Genomic DNA, 16,545 nt, shown 5'->3' on the forward strand with positions numbered 1-16,545 from the left:
GATACAATGCTCTTGCTAGAAACAGGCGGGATTCCAAGAGGGACGGCCACCCCACTCCAGAACTCTAGAAAAACCTTGAGAAAAGACATTTCCAGCAGGCCAAAAAAATTATGCCAGGGAGGTTTCAGCCTGGGACGAGGTACTCTTTCAGCAGGCAGTTGTAGGACAGGGTTGAATGAGACTGCTCTCCCTCCTGTTCTGGAACATCTTCCCTGAGTGGTGCGCATCGTATAGATGCTTTCATCCAAGAAGGGGACCCTCACTTAATGAGCATGAGGCAATATGCGTGCAGCCCCTGGACATGCCAGCACAGCCACCCACTTCTGGCATATAGAACAAGTACCCTGTCTTTGGCGGGCCGGTCATGGCTGCATGGGCATGCACAAGGCGTTTCAGTCAGAAGGCAGAACATAGTTTCATTTGCAGTGAAGCCATCACAACTGCCTCACAGCTAACCTTCAAGAGGATAGCTTCCAACAGTCACGATTTAGACCTCATAGATGTGCACAGCAAAAGCAACAGTGTTGACGAATTTGTGGCTTTGGAGATTACAAACTCATTTTGGGGGTGTCCAGCTGCTGCCACATTCTTCCCCAAATCTAAACTAAGTGAGGTGGGTTGCAGCATTGGCTGCTAGGTGCCATCCACCAATGTGAGAGGCTTGCATAGACCAGTGTGCCTACAAGGTGGAGGAGAAGGGTGTGTGGGTCTGCTCGCCCTCCCACCCCCCACCCCACTCTGCCCATTGGCAGCACAGGCCTGCGCATGGGCTTCCTGCATGTTACTGTGGCTGAAACTTGCACAAAACCATTGTGATTCCAGTATGAAAGGGTCTCTTCTGATACGCTCCTGGGGATTTACACCACTGAGTTTAGTGTGTTGTCCAGACATGCTGCTTTCTGCTGGATTGACACTACTACTTGTTCTGTCTGGTGTTTTAACAAACGTGGTCACATCTCTAAAAGAAGTGTGTTTATTATGTATTCCACAGCAGAACTAATTGTTGGGGTTTGTCATCATTTAGCAAAGCGCCAAAAGGAACCTACCCACACCATTTACAGAGTAGAGTGCAGAGTTTAGTTGTTGCCGTTATTTGAAGAACACGCATGGAGATTGTTGCACAATCTAAAGTAAAAAGATTTATTGGTGAAGTACATTTATATAGGAAAGACCTAGTCCTATCTATCAGCTACATAATGAATAGGAAGGGAAAGAGAGATGTTTCCATTTACTCTCTAAGAGGAAAGGAAGAGGACTGACTCTTGACTGGAAGTACCTGAGGAGTCAAGGCAAGGATCATAGAGTAGAGCCAAGAAGGGACAGGTAAGGAGACCCTCACTAACTACCTCTACTCCCAATACCCCAAGTAATCATTAGGAGAGCTGGTTCAAAAGGTTGATGCACTGGGACTCCATCTCCAACACTAATAATAGTAGCTTCTTTACAGTAAGTGCAATTTCTGACCTAATTCCAAAGGAGCATGGGAGTCTCTTGTGCAGAGTTGAATATCTCCCCCCCCCTCTCTCTTTCCATCAAGGTTTCATGGTCAGCATCAAAACTTCCACATGATCTAGAAAGCTGGGCTTTGGAACATGTTCACGACCATCTAAGTAGCCTGGGACAAGTTTACCCTGTAGCAGAGGCCTGTACAGAGCAAGCCAGGCTGCACATGGGCCATCTCAAGCTGTTTGATGTGGCTTGTCATGCACTGAAATCACGCTTGATTGTGGAAGAGGGGAGTGGACTTCAATGTTCTAATCAAAGACCTGCATCTCTGCGGGCACAATACAAGCGGGAGTTGCTATTCTCTTATAATGAGCAAGCCCTATTGGTATCCTAGGTATATTTTGGTGTACTTAAGCTTTGTCCATATACTGTATGGCAAATCTTTTCTTCAAGCAATTCGGAGTGTGAAAGGTCAGGCCTGGTACTGGTGGTCACCAGGGAGCTGTTGCTGAAAATGGCCTCCTAGGATCTGATCTCCATTATGTTGCTAACACTTAGAAGCATTGTGTACAGCTTGACAATTGCAAAGGGATTCTCCATGTCTCCTTAGAATGGGCTTGTGGAGATTTACAATGTGGTTGCTGCATTGTGATTTCACCAAGTACACATGCACAAACCCAGTCAAGGTCATTCACTTCAAGGAGGCTGTTGTTCGGGTTTGTGATTATTTAGCAATGCACCAAGGAAGCTCTCAGGCATTGGAGAAGACCCTTTATCTTCTGCTTCTGATGGAAAAGAAATAGCCCATCCCCTTCTCTTTTGTATTTGGATGTCACGGTAATAGGAGATGTTTCCGAGTTCCTTCACCTCTATTTCCTTGTTCAGGTGCTGTCCAGTCTCATGGCTGCCTTCTTTTTCCTCACATGTAATTATCAAGTCAACAACCAAAGTTGGGATGTAAGTCCATCTATTGTCTCTGAATCTGGAATATAGGCAGGGGTCAGCTTTTCCTTGCATGAACCCCTCCTTAAGTAGTAGTTGATTTAGTTTCTCATTCCACACTCTGGCTGCTTGTTTGAAGCCATAGATGCTCCTTTCTGGTTTGGACACAAGCAGCCCCTTCTTTCTAGGTACCTCCCAGCCTGGTGGCTATTGCATATAGATGTCTTCCTCGGTTTCACCATGTGGGGCAGTGTCCTAATTGAAGTGTATGTCACAAGTGGTGCAAAGGTCACATTGTAGTCCTCACCATAGATCTGGGAGTATCCCTTGGCTACTTGCCTTGACTTGTAGCACTCTACATCCCCTTCAGCAACCTGCTTGACTCTGAAGACCCACTTGCATCCCACAGTCTTTCTTCCTGCAGGTATTGACACAAGTCTCCAAGTCTCATTTTTGTGCAGGGAATCAATTCCTTTGAATGCTGCTTTTCTCCATGTCTCACCTTGTGTCAGCTGGCATCTTTTCTTTCTCTTGACATGTGGTGGGTTCTTATAGCTCTCCTCCTTTGGTCACAAGCGAGAACCTTTTTGGTGGAACCCCTTTGTGGGGCCTCTGGCAGCGCCTCAGTTCTGCCTCAGGCTGTGCAGCCCCTTCTCTAATCTGTATCCCCTTCTGAACCTCCTTCTGGTTGTGGCACAGATTCTTTGGGTTCACAGTCTGGCTTTTGCATCATGAGACTCCACTCACGTGGTTCCTCTTTCACCTGCATCCCTGGCACATGTTCTGGCACATGACCTCTAGTTGGCCCTTGTCTCTCGTCAAAAGACACCACATTGCAGATCCTGACCTCTCCATTTGTAGGATCAAGGGTTCTTTATCCCTTTGGGCTAGGTGCCTATCTAACCAACACTCCCAGTTCGCATTTGCGATTGAATTTGCTTCTCCTGGCCTTTGGGACGTATGCATAAGCTTTCAATCCAAACATTTTGACATGCTTTAGAGAGGGTTTGTGCCCAATCCATCATTCAGATGGTGTCTTGTCTATTGCTTTGGCTGGCAATCTGAGTTGCAAGGACTTAGGAACACATGGGAAGCTGCCATAGACTGAGTCAGACCACAGGTCCATCTAGCTCAGTATTGTCTGCACAGACTGGCAGCGGCTTCTCCAAGGTTGGGAGAAGGTTGGGGTCCACCCTGGTTGCATATGAATGGGAGACTAGCACTGTAAGCGATTCCCCTTAGGGGATGGAGCCGCTCTGGGAAGAGCAGAAGGTTCCAAGTCCCTTCCCTGGCTCCTCCAAGATAGGACTGAGAGAGATTCCTGCCTGCAACCTTGCAGAAGTCGCTGCCAGTCTGTGTAGACAATACTGAGCTAGATGGACCAGTGGTCTGACTCAAGAGATGGCAGCTTCCTATGCTCCTATCACATCAGAATGTATTAGTTCCAAAGGACGCTGTAATGTTGAGCTGTGCCCTAAGTTTTAGCAGAGAGTCCAACACACAAGAATCCGTATTTATGGAAGACAGTTTTATTACTACGAAGGAGATGTGAGGAAGACAACACAGGCCAGCCACATAAGGCCTCCAAAGATGCTAAAGTCTGCCTCTCCCCAAAGGCAAGCTCCTTAAGTATCTTTCATGATCTACAGGTGTGCTAGAAGAGCACACCTCCCAACAATTCCATTTAAAGTAAAACATACATCACAGACGCTGTGACTCTGTGCAGAAAAGCTGGGTCTTACCCCTTTATTAAGTAAGCAACACTGAGCCCTTGTGGCAGCTTCTTTGCATGACTCCACTTTAAAGTCCTTCCCAATGCCATTTCCCCCAAGCTCATTTATCACATGTATTTGCCGATGTGCTAGTCTTTTAGGCCATATGGTAGAATAGTCCTTGTGTTTGCATGAGGCTGCAAGCCTGGCCTGTTCAGTTACACAGTCCAATTGAAAAAGCACATCTTTACGCATATAGGCTATCATAAGGAAATCATCATCTTTGGCGATGTAGCAAACTTTGTCCTCCAAAGTCACTTTGCAACCTTTATTGACTCCCTGTTCCACAGAGGTCAAGTTACTCTCCATATCAGGGAGTAAGAGGGCATCTTGGATCAAAATCTTTTCCATTTCCCCATCCAATTGCCTACAATACAATTCAGCAGCTCCTCTCCTGGCTGAATAACTATTGTTCCCATCAGCAACCCAAACAGCAAGTTTGTCATTTTTGTCTGAATCGATCAACAATAGAGGGGAATTCAGGTAATCTGGGGTAGCGCCTGAATCAATAACAAAACCATTCCTCTCATTCCTGGTTGCTACATTGAAAGACTTGTCTTTTTGATTCATTCTCTCTCTCTCTCTCTCTCTCTCTCTCTCTCTCTCTCTCTCTCTCTGTTTCCTCTTCTTTCATTCCAGCCTGCTGCTTGCTTCTCTGTCTGGGAGAAACACTTAACCTCCTTTCTATTGTGTCAACAGACTGAGAGTCATCTCTGGAGCTATGGTAACCAGGTTTTCCTCCTCTAGGATTCTTTCTGCAGTTGCCGCCTTCAGGATCTGGGCAATTAGTGTTCAAGCCTGGAGCATGTGCCTTTCCTGAGAGAAGTCCACCATCAAGTGTGTCATGTTTTCACTCACTTTGGGGTTCAAAGGCAGGCTGGAAGCTGGTGCCATTGTGACTCTGAAGAGCAGACATCAGGAAACAGACTTCCCCAAGACTTCAAACGTCATCAGGCAATGGCTATGCTGTTCACCATAATATCAGTTGTCAGTTCTACAGCCCTATGGAAACAATGTAGCTTCAGCTTATAATAGCGAGCAATGTTGGTATCCAAGCAGTTGTGGAAAGCGAAACAACACTTAAGATTGACCCTCAGGGTTGCCCACTCACCCTTTTTAGGACAGGGAACTCCCTCTACTTGTAAACCTAATGAGCTGGTGAGGACTCAGCCGTTAAGAGTTCAGAAAACTTTCGCTCTCCACCTGGAAGAGACATCCCAATTCTCAGAGAAGTTTAAGGTCACCCCTTCAAACCTGCACATACACTTCACTCAAGGCATTTCCAGACTTCTCTTCCTTGGGTCTGCACCCAAACGGACCAACTCCAGCATCCATGAACTCATTCTTCTACCTGAATACTGGCCCCTCCAGCTATGACTGATGCATGGCCTCCAAGTGGGTTTTGCAGTACAAGTCCTCCCGGCCCAGCCCCTGCCAGTGGCAGACTCGGTCTAAAAATATTGGTTGCCAGGAGACAAAGGGGGCCAACCTACAACTATAAGGCTATCATTTACTTTTTATAAGAAATAAATAAAATTTTCAAAAATACATAAGAGGAAAAAAGGTACAATTAATTTTTTTCTGAAATAAATGTATATTTTTAGAAATTACAGTGTACATATATTGTACATATTACTGGCAGTATACAGTACAGATTGTTATAATTGAATTTTTAATTTTTAATTTTTTTTAAATAAATGGTGGATATTTTTAAATAGTTTGCTTGTGCTGAACATTTTACACATTAACAGGTAGTTCAAAAGCATATTTCATGCAGTCCACTATATTAAGAGCAATTGTTTGAGTTCACTAGATGATTGTGCGAATCTGTCAATAATTGCTTCTGCATCCAATTCATCTAACAATTCCTTTTCAATGGATAGCAACATGTATGATTCCAAGTTCTCAGACAGTGAATTTCTTAGTCTTGTCTTTATGATATTTAGCTTGGAAAATGTACCCTCACATTGGACTTGAGTAACTGATAGTGTTGCTGATGACTTTATAAAGTTCATAAAGGTTATATCATATGCCTTGTCATGAAGTCTGTTGGATGCCAGAATTTTTAGTACTCACGATGGCCAAGTGCTACAAATTTTATACTTGTTGAACTGGAATCCATATTCTCACCATCATTAAGCAATAGCTTTAATACAGCAATGTTCGAAGCAAAAGAAAACAATTCCAATATTACTTGATCTTTGCTGATTTGTGGAGACACCTTAATAATACCTTCCAGTGCTTCATCTTCAAGGCCCTTCTCTGCAATAGTTTTAAACTTTGCTGGGTCCAAGCAGGATAAATCTTTATACAACTTTTTATGTTGTACAAAGCATGAATCTAGTGACTGGACAATGCAGTCCAATATTAGATTAAACACATTTACTCAAAAATCAGCTCGAGAATCTGAGGAATTTCCTTCATCATCTATAAGCTCATCTGCCATTCTTTTCTTCCTCTTAACTGGCAATGCTGTTTCCAAAGAGTCAATTTCCAATGTTTGATTTTCATCCATATTCAACTGTGAAATTTTGTCATTACATTTGTTTACAAATTCCAGTGCCTTGCTGTGAACGTTATCAAATGTTCTTTTCTGTTCCTTGTTGTAGCTGAATCTACTAAACTCCATGCAGTAAACATATCTAAACCACTTGTCTGTAAATAACTTGATAACGGGGCTGTAGTTTCAAATATATACAAGTAAGTAAATGCTGTCAATATTGTTTCATACTTTAGAAGATTTTGAAGTAAAACATTTGCTTCTTGTTTTGTTTTTGCATCAAACTTGTCTGAATCTTGTATCATTGATAAGTACGACAATAGATTTACAAAAGTACTGACAGCGGCATCATAGGAAGCTGCCTTATAAAGTGTCAAACCGTTTGACACTATACAAGGCAGCTTCCTATATTCCTACTAAGCTACTCAACAGCCAGGTAAGAGAGCAGGGAATAAGCATGCACAGGATCATAGTGATGTGAATACCCGGCTCGACTTGGGTCCGCATTTAGCCAATCAAACAGACTCAAGGGAATCAATCAGAGGCTTTATTGCTTCGCGATAGCAAGGTACCAAATGCAGCTCACGCTTCACACTGAATACAATGAGTTACAGCTAGAGATGTTCTTTTATACAAACAACAACATGAATGCAAAAAGGCTCTTGACCCTAATGCACATAGCAACTGTGACCTAACCCCTTTCAAGCACGCATGCGTGACTTGACTATCGTCCATCAGGTGATTTCCCTAATATGGTTAGATCCGCTCTTTCTTCAGTGTTAGCATTTCAAGCGTTTCTCATGGCATTACAATTGCTACTATGCGAGCTAGAGAGATAAGAGTAGTAGCAGCTATTGTTAAAGCAATGTTGCAGAGTTTGTGTCCTTGGGCTTTGCTGAGGTTTCTCTAAGTTAGAGCTTTTTAGCTTTCAAAAGGGAGTTTCTTTGGTTTACTAACAAAATGGAGTAGCTTTGGTTTACTAAAACACATCAATTGGAAGCTGCTTTATACTGGGTCAGAACATTGGTCCCTCATGCACCATCACCATGAGTATTGTTTCTTGCTTCTTGATTATTTGTGGTGGAACTGGACATTGATGTGGATGGTGGTTGTGGTATTATAAAATCGGTAATAGACCTGCATCGCTTGGCTGATTCCTGCCTTTCTGCTTCTTGTCGCTCTTTGCGTTTCAGTGATCCAGATTTATGTTTTTTCTTTTCCATCCCATCCCATTTCTTTTTTTCTTTTTCCAAGTCAAGCCACTGAACAAAGCTCCCCAGAGAACCCTGTCTCAGAGGAGGCACTTCCTGTAGGCCCAGCCAGGGGGTCGCAGATTTGGAAGGGGCAGGAGGAATTGAACAGGGATTATATGGAACCTGTGGGACTGAGTGATGACGAGGTGGTGGGCTGGAGGGGCAGAAGTCACCCTTATTAAGCCTGATCTGGTGCAAAAGAAGCAGCACTTGCCAGGCAGGACTTATAAGATCCAGGGATAAGAAGTAGGCCTTGGGCTTCTGAAGAGTAGACAGCAGCTACAGAGCCCCAGCCCAGAGCAAACGGTCCCAGAGACATCATTGCAGAGCGTTTTCTTACTGCAAGGGGAGCATGCTGCGGAATTCCTTGCTGAATTCTAACACTCCACAGTAAATGATAGCCTTGTAGTTGTGGGTGGGCCCCCTTTGTCTCCACAGTATATTAGTGATGTGAACATGGTTCGTCTCTGGGTCCGCCTCTTAGTCAATCAGACAGACTCAGTGGGGATCATTTAGAGGCTTTATTGCTACTGCAGTCTAGCAATAGGTAATCAATAGGCTCACGCTCTCTAACCAATTGCAGTTTGGTTACATTCATACAAACAATCTGAATGATGCTGACACCCTAGACACAGTATACGTGACAATAAAATGGTGGTCTAAGTATCTAGTACGCATGCGAATGATTCATTGTTCATCTGGTGATTACTCCTCATTTGGTTAAATCCTGTTTTCTTAACTGTCAGCAAAAAACAGTGAGAACCTTGTGAGAACCAAGTTTCATAGATACAATTGAGTGGAGAGAGATAATGACGTTGATCATGAGAGGCAGTGATGTCCCTGAGCTGGGCTGGGGTTACGTTAAGTTAAGATGAGGTTTTCTAAGAAAAACGGAGTTTCTTTGGTTTTCTAAACACATCATTAGGGTCACAGTATATTAAAAATATTAATTAAATACATGCCTTTTATAAAACACATAAAACACAGCAAGCATGAGGTGAAGAGCTGACGAAGCACACTCAAACTGAGGAGGCCAACGCAATGAAAAATATTTGCTGTCTCTGCAATGTGGGGGCATGGGCAATAGCGCGCAGGTCGAGGGCGTAGGGGCTGAGCAGCGACTCGTGGATGATCTGCTCGAGGACCAGCTGCATGGTGTCACTCAGAAGCATCTGGCCCATGATGGCAAGCGGGGTGGCGGCAGTGGTGGCAGCAACTGACACAGGAGGCAGCAGAGGCGGGCGGGGGCCATGGCGGGCAGGCTGCCGGAGGCTCACCAGCGCCCTCTGCCCTCGGCCAGGCACCCCTGGCTGGCTGGGCGTAATACTCTTAAATATGAAGTATCCTCGAAAAATGATTTTATTGAAAAAAATTATTAAAATAGTAATACAACGTAAATTTTAGTAGCATACAGTAATAATATTGGAACTTCTATCTATATATATAATTCTCCTGGGTGTGCCCAGGAGAAATGCGTCCCGGCAGCCCAGCTGATTGGCTGGGCTGCAGGGGGCGCCCGATTGGTTGGCAGCACACCCAGGAGAATTCGCTTGCTGGGCGGCTGCGGAGGCAAGGCGGCGGGCCCATGGCCGCGGCGGCGGAGCCCAGCAAGGTGGTGGCGGCGGCCCCGGCCGTGAGGTGGGGCGAGGCGGCGGGCCCAGAGCGATGGCGGAGGGCCAGGCCGTGGTGGCGGGGCACAGCGAGCGGCGGGCCCAGCGAGGCGGCGGGGCTGGGCCCGGCCGCGGAAGCAAGGTGGCGGGACTGGCCTGGCCGCGGAGGCGAGGCGGCGGGACTGGCCGGGCTGGGCCCGGCCGCGGAGGCAAGGCGGCGGGCCTGATGGCGGCACTCTGGGGCCGGCCGCGGCATCGGCGGCGGCACTCTGGGGCCGGCCAGGCCCGCTGGCGGCGGCGGCCGCACTCTGCCCCGCCGGAGACGGGGGCGGGAGGAGAGAGAGAGGTAGCCTGGCCTGGCCGGGCCCGGCCGCGGAAGCGAGGCGGCGGGACTGGCCGGGCCGCGGAGGCGAGGCGGTGGGACTGGCCGGGCCCGGCCGCGGAGGCGAGGCGGCGGCGGCCACACTCGGCCCCTGCAGGGCGGCGGCGGCGGCCGCACGGGTCAGCTAGTTATATACTAAAAGGTCATTAACATTTTTAACATATTGTCTAATGTTTAAGGGGGCCCACTTCATCAGGGGCCCACGGGGCCCACTTGCCATTGGGCAAGCTGACACCCTGGCCAGTCCGCCACTGGCCCCTGCTCTCCGGATCAGAACTGAATCCGAATCGATAGGACCTTTTCCATACTGGTTCTCCAGCTTGTGAGTGGTCACGTGTCAGTCCTTCTTCCTGCTTTTCTGCTGCCTTCCCCCTGTGAAGAGACCTGCTCGGCACCAATGGACCTTTGTCAGTACTTCCCTCCTGCCCCTCTACATCTCCTCGCCCCCTTCCCGTTCTTCTCCTTTCTGCATTGCAAGCTAGACAACTGGAGCGCAAGTGGAGTAAGACTCACCTCAAGTCCTAGACATTGCAATCTCTCAGGCCCCACAATTCCTGCCATGTCTGATACAGAGCTTTCCAGGGACTCCTCTTCTGTGATTCGGCTGATCAGTTTCAGTTTGTGACTCCTGAGGATGTGGACGCGCTGCTTGAAATGGTGCAGCGACCACCTCTTCTCCTGACCCTTCTTCGACAAGGCTTCTACTAGCTCCAGCCTGTCTTATATTTTTATTTATTTATTTATTGTTAAATGTATATACCGCCTTTCATTCAAACAATCCCAAGGCGGTTCAAACAGAAAAATTAAAACAAGACTATTAAAAGACACAATCAAAATATTAAGCTAAAATATACAAACATAAATATGATTTAAAATACAAGCATAAAATAACCATACAAAAGACAAAGAAGCAGCAGTAGAGACCATCATATAAAAGCCTGGGTAAAAAGCCAAGATTTGGAATGCTTCCTAAAAACTGTGATGGAGACCGAGGAGCGAATAGCCACAGGGAGAGCATTCCAGAGTCTGGGAGCAGCCACAGAGAAGGCCCTGTGCCTCCCTCCTTGTCGGCAGCCCCGGAGCAGAGTCTTGGAAGAAACTGATTATCTAGACCCATTTCAAACTGGCTTTGGAGAGGGCTATGGGGTGGAGAATGCCCTGGTCTGCCTGATAGATGATCTCCAATTGGGAATTGACAAAGGGAGTGTAACTCTGTTGATCCTTTTGGATCTCTTGGTGGCTTTCGATATGATTGACAATAGTATCCTTCTGGAGTGTCTGAGGGGGTTGGGGGTGGGAGCACTGCTTTGCAGTGGTTCTGCTCCTACCTCTCAGGCAGATTCCACATGGTGTCCCTTGGAGACCATTGCGCTTCAAAATCTGAACTCTCGTATGGTGTTCCTCAGGGCTCCATATTGTCTCCAAAGTACTTTAACACCTACATGAAACCACTGGGAGAGATCCTCAGGAGATTTGGTGCAGGGTGTTATCAGTGTGCTGATGACACCCAAATCTATTTCTCCGTGTCAACATCATCAGGAGAAGACATAACCTCCCTAACTGCCTGCCTGGAGATGATGATGGACTGGATGAGAGATAAGAAACTAAGGCTGAATCCAGATAACATGGAGGCTCTTACTGTGCCTCTTTGGAAATCGTGTATGTGTGTGTGTGTGTGTGTGTGTGTGATTTTGATCTGCAAGTCCGGGGTCACACTTTGCCAGAAGGAACAGGTTCGCAGTCTGGGAGTGCTTCTGGATTGAATCTTCTCCTTGATGTCCCAGGTTGAGGTGGTGGCCAGAGGTGATTTCTATCAGTTTCAGCTGATACACCAGCTGTGTCCATTACTTGAGATAAATGACCTCTGAATGGTGGTCCATATGCAGCAACATCAGTGGTACATATGCTGGTAACCTTCAGACTTGACTACTGCAATGCGCTCAATGTGGGGCTGCCTTTCTATGTAGTCCAGAAACTGCAGTTGCCAGGTGGGTCTCTGGGTCCTCTCGGAGGGACTATATTACTCCTGCATTAAAAGAGCTACACTGGCTACTTATAAGTCCGGGGCAAAATACAAGGTGCTGGCTATAACCTATCAAACTCTGAACAGGTTCTGGGTATTTAAGAGAACATCTTCTTTGCCATGAGCCCGACTGCCCATTAAGGTCATCGGGAGAGGTTCAGCTGCAGTTGCCACTGGCTCATCTGGTGGCTACTATTAGGAATGTGCATGGAACCGGTGAGTCCCTAAGTCCCTAACTGAGCTGCCTGACCTGGTTGCGGAGTTGGCCTTGGAGTGGCCCAGGAGGTTGTTGTTGGTGGGGGGCTTCAAGGTCCATTTTAGGACACTATCCAGCGGCATAATCCCAATTATGGTAAGTGAAATGGTATTCTTATAGCACATAGCCATCCCACCTCCCTGCCCACATCCTCACATCTGCTCCAATTTGTATGAGGGCACTGTGTGAGTGCCCTCAATGGTATGAGGGCCAATTTGTATGAGGGTCCAGTTATTCCTCCATTTTGACTTGAAATACATACGCTTATTAACATGACTTTGCAGCAATCATTGCCTGTTAAGGACATTCATCTTTTGTTGGGGTACATCCCCAGCAACTGGAATCTAGCATTACATCAAGAATGGTGGATTCTTCATGCTGGAGGGAGTGGCCCCAAGGATTATAATACAGCACTGAAAGGAGAAATTTACTCCTGAATTGCAACTTTGGATAACTGATATGTGTTCCTAGTCAGCATTTGAACTGGATTGTTGCCCCCCGACCGACTGACTGAAAGGTAAAGAAGAGAAATATTTGAATCCTCACTGGTATGTTTTTCAGACTATGGGAAACACCTATATCAGGCAGCAGCGATATAGGAAGATGCTGAAAGGCTCATACTGCGTGGGAGATGGCCATGGTAAACCCCTACCAAAGAAAACCACATGGCTCTGTGCTTGCCAGGAGTCAACACAGACTCGACGGCACAACTTTACTTTATGAGGTAAAAAAGTTATGCTTAAGGGATCTTTTCTTTTTCTTTTTCCTTCTTTCCTCTTCCTCCCCCACTTTCAGTAATACACAGATATAATTGTTATCCTTGATTATGTCATATACTGGACACACTACTGTAAACTTATTTGAAATAAAAGAGAGAAATGACATTGTGGTTTGAAGGCCCTCCATCACTTGTTAGAATCCAGAACACCTCAATTCTAAGCTTTTAAAGGTCTAGAATTCCTCTTTGATGGCATAAACGTAAAAATCTCAGTAGCAAGAGACCAATATTGGAAGATTAAAAAGATGTTTCCTATGTGGTGTTTTTTTTGCCTATTTGAGTATTTTTGTCAGGCTAAGTCATGTTTTACACATGTCAAGTTACTTATTCCAAAATAAAATGAACACTGTGCACTGTAACCTACCAGCTGTGACTCACTTTCATTATGTCGTGTTTTCAACTCCCAATTGAAGGAGCTCCTGACACACAATCACTGCAAACCAAATAAAATTTAGCCACAACTAAGTTACACTGAAAGTAATGGGGCTTAAATTTGTCAGGACTAATTTAATCCATTATGTCTTAGTCATGACCATAGCTGGATCAGGATTGATAGATAATTTTATTCACATTCATTCTGACCAAATTACTTTTAGGAGGATTGAGTGAGCCAAAAAGGAACTGAACCTGAACAGAACCAAGCCTTAGTCGGTAGGGATGTGTGAAACGTTTCGGGTACAGAACGATCTGTACCCGAAACGGCCGATTTCGGGTGATTCGGACCCGAAACGAATCGCCCTCCCAGCCCCCCCCAATTTTTCAGATCCGAAACGAATCACCCCTGTTTCGGATCCGCAATATTTGTTGTTTCAGCCCTCTATTTTGTGGCCGATAAAGTGCCTGCCTTGCCTTCTTCTTCCCCCTCCATTTTCAGAATGACGTCTATTTGAATTTCCGCCTTTTTGCCTCCATGGATTTCGATGCAAAAATAGCTTCCCTTTCACTTTAATTGAAAAGGTCCTACCTGCAGAGGAATTTCCATATTTGGTGTTGATCAGTAAATAACACCCCCCCCCATTGGCCAGGGGGAGGTGGAGGAAGGGTCAAGGGTGGGGGCAATTATTGGAGGGCTTTGCAGGAGGGTATTTAAAGGGCCACCAGTAGCCTTTTTCTTCCTCTCTGCTGCCTTGTGTGGGAGAAGAGAGAGCTCTATTGCCCTGCTTACTCAGCCTTGCCTCCATTTTGCTCAGCGATTCGTGTGGGCGCTATTGTTCAGCATTTATGCCATTGCTCTGCCTTGCCGGTTGCCTGCCTTTCCTGCTTGATTTCAGCCTCTTTTTGGGGGGGGGGGGAGAGAAGAGGAGGATGAGGAGGAGAATTAAAAACAAACAAACATCTTCCTTGCTGCAAGGCCAGCCTGCTGGCTGTGCAGCCATTCTCTCTCTCCTGCATTTTCTGTCTTTTTAAAAATTGATCAAGAGAGAATATTGGTAGAAAAGGAAGTTTTTCCCCTCCTCTTTATATCCCCCCCCCCTGATTTTTTGCAGCTTCTTCCTGCTGTGGATAATCATCACTGCAGCCTGCCTGAAGCAACTCCAGCCCCAGCGTGCCATCCATCCTGCAATAATTTCATCCTTTTTTTGAGAAAAAGAGAAGAGGAGGAGGAAAATTATTTAAAACAACAACAAAAAATCTGCCTTGCTGCAAGGCCAGCCTGCTGGCTGTGCATCCAGTCTCTCCTGCATTTTCTGTCTTTGTTTTAAATTGAGCAAGAGAGAATATTGGTAGAAAAGGAGGGTTTTTTTCCTCCTTTTTAAATCCCCCCCCCCGATTTTTTGCAACTTCTTCCTGCTGTGGAGAGAGAAAATCATTTATCACTGCTGCCTGTGCCTGCCTGCCTGCCTGCCTGCACTTCCACTCCAGGCCCAGTGTGCCATCCTCCTGTGACCAGACCCTCAGAGGGGGACTACAGAGACCCAGCGTTGGAGAAGCCTTCAACTGAGTGAGAGTGGCCCAACCATTTATATTTCACACACACACACACACACACATACACACAGATCTTTCTCTAGTCTCCCTTCAATTGTGTATTTGGGGTTTATTTTATCCCTGTTTGGAGGGAGGTTAAGGTTTGGGGGTTTAACTGTTCTCAAAAAGTTTTGTGATATTTGGAAGATTGGGTTTTAAATAGGGGTTCTTCAGTGTGTGTTGCCTTAGAGTCTATAGGCTGGATCCCCATTAGCTAGGTAGTAGTAGGTGGTAGTTCAACTGTAGAGTAGACTGGAAGCGTAGCCTAGTAGTGCTTTAAATAAATAATTCTTTTTTCCCCTCCCAAGAAATTTTATTTTGAAGAGGAAAGGAGCCTGAGCTTGTTCCAGTGCTTGCGCTAATAAAGGATTAATTCAGCTCAATGGTCTCAGCACTGACTCCTCCTATCCTGAGTCCTGCATACACTTTTGTGTTGTTGCTTTTTAAAAAATATTGAAAGCCCCTAGCCCAGTGGCGTATTTAGGGAAAATAGCGCCCAGGGCAAGCACTGAAATTGTGCCCCCCCCCATCCAAACATCTGACACCCATCTTTCAGATAACTCTCAGACACACACATGCAAGAATGATATAATCTATATAAACACAACCTCCCTGTTTTTTCCCACCACTCCTTATTTCAGAGGCTCTTCTTAACGCAATTTCAAAGACACTAACAATCCCCAAAGCAACCAGCCACATTCTATATTTCTAGAGCATCTTTACCTCCAACAACCAATCCTGAACTCTAGCAAAGCAACCTGAGCTTGTTCACTGGGTATAACTTCTCACACAAAGCTAATTCAAACCAATTTCAGGTTTAGAAACTATGGAGGTTCAGATAAAGGACTTGAAGCAAATGCTCTTCTCATCAATAGTTTTGATAAAGTCTCTTGTTTGTGTGTACTTAGAAGACCTGACTACACATGCGTAAGAAATTATTTTCTGCCACTTTTCATTGTTTACTCTCTGGGTTAGTCACAAACTACTCCAAAAGGGGTAAATGGGGTCCATCAGGTACAGGTCTTGGCAGGATTATGCAAACTGCTACCTAAATATGTAGTAAAGACCAAAGCTTTTGTGAGGGATCAGACAACTCCCTCCCCTTTTTTAAAAAGTCAGAGAGACCCTAAAAAGGATGAACAATCTCTATCAGAGAAATGGGAAGAAAATCGCTCTCCCCCTCTGCTCTGAATCTTATGCTGAACAGGCACCAACAGGGGCATTCAAACTGCAAGAGCATTTCAGTTAAAAGGCTTCAGCAAAGTACTGTTGTGAGTGTAGAAGGGAGACAGAAGACTATTGACATTTATACTGTTACTGTTACATGAGTAAGTGGTAAGCTGCAGATATGTTTTCTTCTCCCTTCACAAGTATGAGCGTTTCTCTTTTCCCCACCCTCCTGTTATCAGTGATAGCCAGGATTTGCAGGTGTTGAACTACAACTCCCATCACCCCCACCCTCAATTGATTGTGGCTGGGGGATGATGGGAGTTGTAGTTCAACTGCCGAGAGAGAGTCACGTTTGCCTGTACTCCCTGCCTAGGGGATACTAGAGTTGCAAGCTAGAAGCGTTATAGGAAAGCATAACCCCGCTCATTCTCCACCCCTTTTCCCC

General features: G+C 45.8%; 2 long non-coding RNA genes across 2 annotated transcripts in view; one reads left to right on the plus strand and one right to left on the minus strand.

Moving 5' to 3' along the window:
- The window catches only part of LOC128346528 (uncharacterized), a 162,777-nt gene that overhangs the window by 120,160 nt on the left and 26,072 nt on the right, over positions 1-16,545 (minus strand). The gene's annotated exons all lie outside the window — the stretch shown is intronic.
- Positions 9,456-16,353, plus strand: LOC128346542 (uncharacterized). Its single transcript, XR_008317037.1, has 3 exons — positions 9,456-9,551; positions 12,746-12,908; positions 14,450-16,353. It is a non-coding gene; the product is annotated as an uncharacterized LOC128346542 (long non-coding RNA).

The sequence above is a fragment of the Hemicordylus capensis genome, chromosome 2 (genome assembly GCF_027244095.1).
Source record: "Hemicordylus capensis ecotype Gifberg chromosome 2, rHemCap1.1.pri, whole genome shotgun sequence".
NCBI classification, from domain to species: Eukaryota; Metazoa; Chordata; class Lepidosauria; order Squamata; family Cordylidae; genus Hemicordylus; species Hemicordylus capensis.